The sequence below is a fragment of the Cetorhinus maximus genome, chromosome 12, assembly GCF_964194155.1.
Source record: "Cetorhinus maximus chromosome 12, sCetMax3.hap1.1, whole genome shotgun sequence".
Taxonomy (NCBI): Eukaryota; Metazoa; Chordata; class Chondrichthyes; order Lamniformes; family Cetorhinidae; genus Cetorhinus; species Cetorhinus maximus.
Genome location: NC_135890.1, coordinates 59,069,458 through 59,076,185, shown reverse-complemented (window position 1 = coordinate 59,076,185; position 6,728 = coordinate 59,069,458).

Here is a 6,728-nt window from a genome sequence, read left to right as displayed (position 1 = left end):
CTGATGGGTTTGCACCTCAACAGAGCCAGGACCAATGTCTTTGCAGGGCAATTTGCTGGTGCTGTGGGAGAGGGTTTGAACAGGGGGATGGGAAACAGGATGTAGCATTAGAAAGGAAACACAAAGTGCACAAATGATTAGGAGAGACATATAACACCAGAGTAATAAATAGTAAGGTACTAGATGAGGTCAGACTCAGAGCTAATGCAATAATGGGGGGAGACTGTGGTGTAGTGGTAATGTCACTGGACTAGTAATCTAGAGGCCTAGGCTAATGTTTTGGGGTTGGGTTCAAATTCCACCACAGCAACTAGTGGAATTTAAATTCAATTATTAAATCTGGAATTTAAAACTGGTCTTAGTAATGGTGACTGTGAAACTATCATTGTTTGTCATAAAAACTCATCTGGTGATGAGAATTTTTTTCTGAGGGTTGTACCACTTTGGAACACTGCCTCAGAAGCTGGTGGAGGCAGGGTCATTGAATATTTTTAAGGCAGGGGTAGATAGATTCTTGTTAGGTAAGGAAATCAAAGGTTATTGGCATGGTAATGTGGAATTCGAAACACAAGCAGATCAGCCATGATCTTATTCAATGGTGGAGAAGGCTCAAGGGGCCAAGTGGCCTACTGTTGCTCCTGTTTCTTATGTTCTTATGTAATGTCCTTTAGGGAAGGAAATCTGCCATTCTTACCTGGTCTGGCCTACATGTGACTCCAGATACACAACAATGTGATTGACTCTTTTAACTGCCCTCTGAAATGGCCTAGCAAGCCAACCGGTTCAAGGGCAATTAGGAATGGGCAACAACTGCTAACTTTGCCAGTGACACCCACATCCCAGGAAAGAATACATTTTTTTAAAAATCCAAATTAGGTTTACAGTGCATGTTTGCAAATGCACAAAACGTGGCAAATAAGGTTGGTAAGCTGTAGGTGCAATGGGAATCTGAGGCCATGGTGAGAACAAAGACCTGGCTCAGAAAACAGTAGGACTGGTTCCTATAGGTCACTGGATACAAGTTGTTCCAGAATAATAGGGAAGGAGTGAAAGGAAGTGGAGTGGCACCATTGATTAAGTAGAATATTAAACTGTTGAAGGAATCCTTCAAGGATTCAAGGACTGAATCCATTTGGTTAGGGCTAAGAAACAATAGAGGTACCATTACACTACCGGGTGTATTCTATAGGCCACTGTCTAATGGGAAAGATGTAGAGGAACAAATTTACAGGGAAATTATTGAAAGGTGCAAAACCATAAAGTAGTGATGATTGGAGACATCAATTATCCAAATATAGATAATAATGGTGTAAAGGGCACAGAGGGAGAGTTTCTGAAGTGTGATCAGGAGAATTTTCTAGATCAGTATGTTTCCGGCCCAATGCGATAAGAGGCATTGTTGGATCTGGGGAATGGGGGGAGGGTCAAGTGGATCAAGTGTCAGTCGGGGAACATTTAGGGGACATTTTGAGATTATACTATCATAAAGTTTAGATTAGGCATGGGAAAGAAAAAAGGAGCAGTATAAAGTAAAAAAGAAAGAAGTCTAATTTCAGTGGACTGAGAACAGATCTGTCTCAAGCAAATTGGAATCAAGGATTGGCAGGCAAAACACAATTGGCTGCATTTAAAGAGAGATGCATTCCCACAAGAGGAAATGTAGGGAAAACAAAACCATCATTATCTCTGGATGATGAAAGAGATAGAGAGTAAGATGGATAAGAAAAAGGTAACGTTTACATTGATGATGTATTTGTTTATAGTCTTTAAATTTAATGCATGTTTGACACTGACACAATCAAAACTTATTTTACTGTGTTTGACTTTGGCACATTTGGAATGATGTATCAGAAGGAATTGGATACTGACTGGAAGAAGCCCCCATCATGTGGAAGGCCCCTTGAGTGAATCTGAGGAGGCCACCTTGGAATCATTAGACATAATGAAGGGCCTGGAGAAGAGGGAGGCTTGAGACTACATTTGTTCTCAAGGCTGGTACCTTCAGTCTCAGACTTTTCCTCTCACCTCATTAGCTCACTCACCATCCCAATCATTCACTCCAGCACTGCTCCATGTGACACTGCTGTGGATTTGCTTTGCATCTTCAGTGTAGCAATATTTACTATTGCCATTTAATGTTTATATCTTAATGGAAACATTATTTTCAAGATGTGATGCAGAAAAACACAGGAAAATTTCATGCCAATTAATACTGTTAAAAAGAGGAAGTGTTTATAGTGACTCAAGAACAACAATGAGGCCTCAGAATGGAGTCCATGACACTGCCAATGTGGCCAGTGCCACTTTGAAAGGGGCCAATCCCCCACCTGCCCAAAGTGTCCAACTGATTCATATGAATATGGAAATCAGGGTGCTATGATGTAAAGTGGACCCCAGTTGATATTTTACCTCAAATTGAAGCCCATGAAATTAAAGGAGCAATGGCTAAAAGGGTGTTTTTTAGATTGGAGGGAAGTTTGAAGTAGTTCCTCCCAGGGATCGGTTTTGCAGCCATTGTTCTTTTTGACATATATCAATAACCTAAACGTGGGTATAGAAGACATAATTTTAAAGTTTGTACATGGCACAAAACCTGGAAATGTAGGAAGTGGGGAGGATAGTAACAGGTTTTAGAGGATGTTGACAGATTGATGAAATGGGTGGGGTGGAGGAGTGGGAGGGAGGGGGGGAGGGAGTGGAGGTGGCGTTCTTCACCTCTGACATAGTCAGTTGATCAAAATATCAGTCACTCTTAATACCAGGTGAGGGGACAGGGGTGGAGTCCAACCTGATCACAAAATGGGGCCTGAGGAACTTCCACCAGAAATAAAAACAGAAAATACTGGAAATCCTCAGCGGGTCTGGCAGCATCTGTGGGGAGAGAAAAATAGTGTTCTGTTTCTCTACCCATAGGCGCTGCCTGAAGTGCTGAGTATTGCCAGCATTTTCTGTTTTTATTTCAGATTTCCCGCAGTGTTTTGCTTTTGTATTAACTTTCAGCAAAGTCTGGGTGGCAGATAGAGCAGTCCAAATGCCGATGGGGATTGGGTATAGCGGTGGGGAGTGTTATTCACACTGGCAGTCTCGCAGAGCCCTGCAGCTGTGATCTATCAGTATCTACTTGGTATCCAAACAGCCAAGCAGTGATGTGTAACATGAACGATCAATTTGGGAGTATATCAAATTGTAGTTAGCCAACAAATATGTCAGAACTGTCAGTGTGGCCTGCCAAAGCTGTGGGATGCAAAGGAGAGAGTGCTCAGTGTGAGCTGTATTTACTTTCAGGGAAAGAGTTCAAGATGTTTATGGTGTCATCGGGATCTATTGCACAGATATATCTTTTAAATATATTTCCTGAAACAGTGCATGGGCCACTTGGTATTGACAGTGCCAGTTGCATGGTAGTAGGTATCTGCTTTGGGCTCAGTGCAGAATACCTTTACTATGACCCCTCACCAACTCCTGACCACCACCTCACCCCGAAGGAGACACGCACTTACCTCCGCCTCATGCCAAGCTCTTACTGCAGGGCCTGTGTCAGGATACCCACAGACTGAGTAAGGGCTGAGGGACAACTGGGAGGTTGTGGTCGGGGAGATGCATCCCCGCCCCCTTAAGGTGGGGTAGATATCAGGGCCGTGTCAGAACAAGTGGGAGGAGGACCTCAAGATGCACAAATGAGGAGGCTGATTGAGGAGTGTCGCTGTGTATCTATGGCATTTTGAGTTCATTGCCACCAAATAACATTTCCAGTAAGATTGATAGGGCAGAGGTGGGGCGATCTGTCCCAACGCACTGCTAGGGTACCTTCTGTTAATTAAATGTTTTAACTTGGAATCTTTAAATAAGAAGGTTTTGTTGATTTATTAAAAATAAATTATAAATGAATTATTATTAATAAACTTCCCGTACTCTGTTTCCAAAATGAACATTTTAACTTATGGGAATGAGCCTCACATCTGCAATGTGGTTGACTCTTAAAAGCACTGTGAAATGGCCTAGCAAGCCACTCAGTTGTATCAAACTGCTACAGAAAATTGGATAAGGAATGAAACTGGACGGACCACGTAGGCACCGGAAACAACAATGGCAACAACCCTGTCGACCCTGCAAAGTCCTCTGGGGGCTAATGCCAAAATTGAGAGAGCTGTCTCACAGACTAGTCAAAGCAACAGTCTGACATATTCATACTCACGGAATCATACCTGACAGATAATGTCCCAGACACCACCATCACCATTCCTGGGTATGTCCTGTCCCACTGGCAGGACAGACCCAGCCGAAGTGGTGGCACAGTGGTAAACAAGTGGGAGTTGCCCTGGGAGTCCTCAACATTGACTCTGGACCCCATGAAGTCTCATGGCGTCAGGTCAAATATGGACAAGGAAACCTCCTGATGATTACCATGTACTGCCTTCCCTCAGCTGATTAATCAGTACTCCTCCATGTTGAATATCACTTGGAGAAAGCACTGAGGGTGGAAAGGGTGCAGAATGTACTCTCGGTGGGGGACTTCAATGTCCATGACCAAGAGTGTCTCAATAGCATGACTACTGACCAGCTGTTTGAGTCCTAAAGGACATAGCTGCTAGACTGGGTCTGTGGCAGTTGATGAGGGAACTAACGAGGAAAAAACATACTTGACCTTGTCCTCAGCAACCTGTCTGCCGCAGATGCTTCTGTCCTTGACAGTATCGGTAAGAGTGACCACCGCACAGTCCTTGTGGAGACCAAGGACATTGAAGATACCCTCCATCGTGTTGTGCAGCACTACCACCATGCTAAATGGGATAGATGTCAAATAAATCTAGCAAATCAAGACTGGACATCCAAGAGGCATTGTGGGCCATCAGCAGCAGAAATTGTACTCAACCACAATCTGTAACCTCAAGGTTCCCATATCCTCCCACTCTACCATTACCACCAAGTCAGGGGATCAACCCTGTGCAGGGGGGCATGGCAGGAGCAGCACTAGGCATACCTAAAAAAAAGGTGTCAGCCTGGTCAAGCTACAACACAGGACTACTTCTGTGACAAGCAGCATAAGCAGCAAGTAATGGAGAGAGCTAAGTGATCCCACAAACAACAGATCAGGTCTAAGCTCTGCAGTCCTGTCACATTCAGTTGTGAATGGTGGTGGACAATTAAAGAACTCACTGGAGGAGGACGCTCCAAAAATATCTCCATCCTCAATGATGGGGAAGCCCAGAACATCAGTGCAAAAGATAAGGCTGAAACATTTGCAACCATCTTCAGCCAGAAGTGCTGAGTGGATGGTCCATCTCAGCCTCTTCCGGAAGTGCCCAGCATCACAGATGCCAGTCTTCAGCCAATTTGATTCACTCCACGTGATATCAAGACAGGGCTGAAGGCACTGAATACTGCAAAGGCTTTGGGCCCTGACAGTATTCTGGCAATAGTACTGAAGACTTGTGCTCCAGAATTTGCTGTGCTGCAGGCCAAGCTGTTCTAGTACAGCTACAACACTGGCATCTACCCAGCAATGTGGAAAATTGCCCAGGTATGTCCTGTCCACAAAAAGCAGGACATATGCAACCTGGCCAATTTCAGCCACATCAGTCTACTCTCAGTTATTAGTAAATAATCAACAGTGTAATCAAGCAGCACTTGCTTAGCAATAACCTGCTCAGTTAGGGTTCCGCCAGAGTCACTCAGCTCCTAACCTCATTACAGCCTTGGTTCAAACAGGCAAAAGAGCTAAACTCCAGAGGTGAGGTGAGAGTGACTGCCCTTGACATCAAGGCAGCATTTGACCGAGTGTGGCATCAAGGAGCCCTAGCAAAACTGGAGTCAATGGGAATAAGGGGGAAATCTCTCCGCTGGTTGGAGTCATACCTAGCACAAAGGAAGATGGTTGTGATTGTCGGAGGTCATTCATCTCAGTTCAAGGGCATCACTGCAGGAATTCCTCATGGTAGTGTCCTAACCCAACCATCTTCAGCTGCTTCATCAATGACCTTCCTTTCATCATAAGGTCAGAAGTGGGGATGTTCGCTGATGGTGCACAATGTTCTGCACCATTTGCAACTCCTCAGGTACTGAAGTAGTCCATGTCCAAATGCAGCAAGATCTGGACAATATCCAGGCTTGAGCTGACAAGTGGCAAGTAACATTCACGCCACACAAGTGCCAGGCAATGACCATCTCCAACAAGAGAGAATCTAACCATCGTCCCTTGACATTCAATGGCATTACCATTACTGAATCCCCCACTATCAACATCCTAGGGTTACCATTGATCAGAAATTGAACTGGACTAGCAATATAAATACTGTGGCTACAAGAGCAGGTCAGAGGCTCTGAATCCTGTGGTGAGTAACTCACCTCATGACTCCCCAAAGCCTATTCACCATCTACAAGGTACAAGTCAGGAGTCTGATGGAATACCCTCCACTTGCCTGGATTAATGCAGCTCCAAAAATATTCAAGAAGTTCAACACCATGCAGCATATGTATGTACGAACATATGAACATACGAATTCGGAGAAGGAGTAGGCCACTCGGCCCCTCGATCCTGCTCCACTATTCAATAAGATCATAGCTGACCTGATTGTAATCTCAACCCCACATTCCTGCCTACCCTCGATAACCTTTCACCTTCTTAATCAAGAAACTATCTAGCTCTGCTTTAAAAATATTCAAAGACTCTGCTTCTGCCGCCTTTTGAGGTAGAGAGTTCCAAAGATTCACTACCCTCTGAGAGAAAA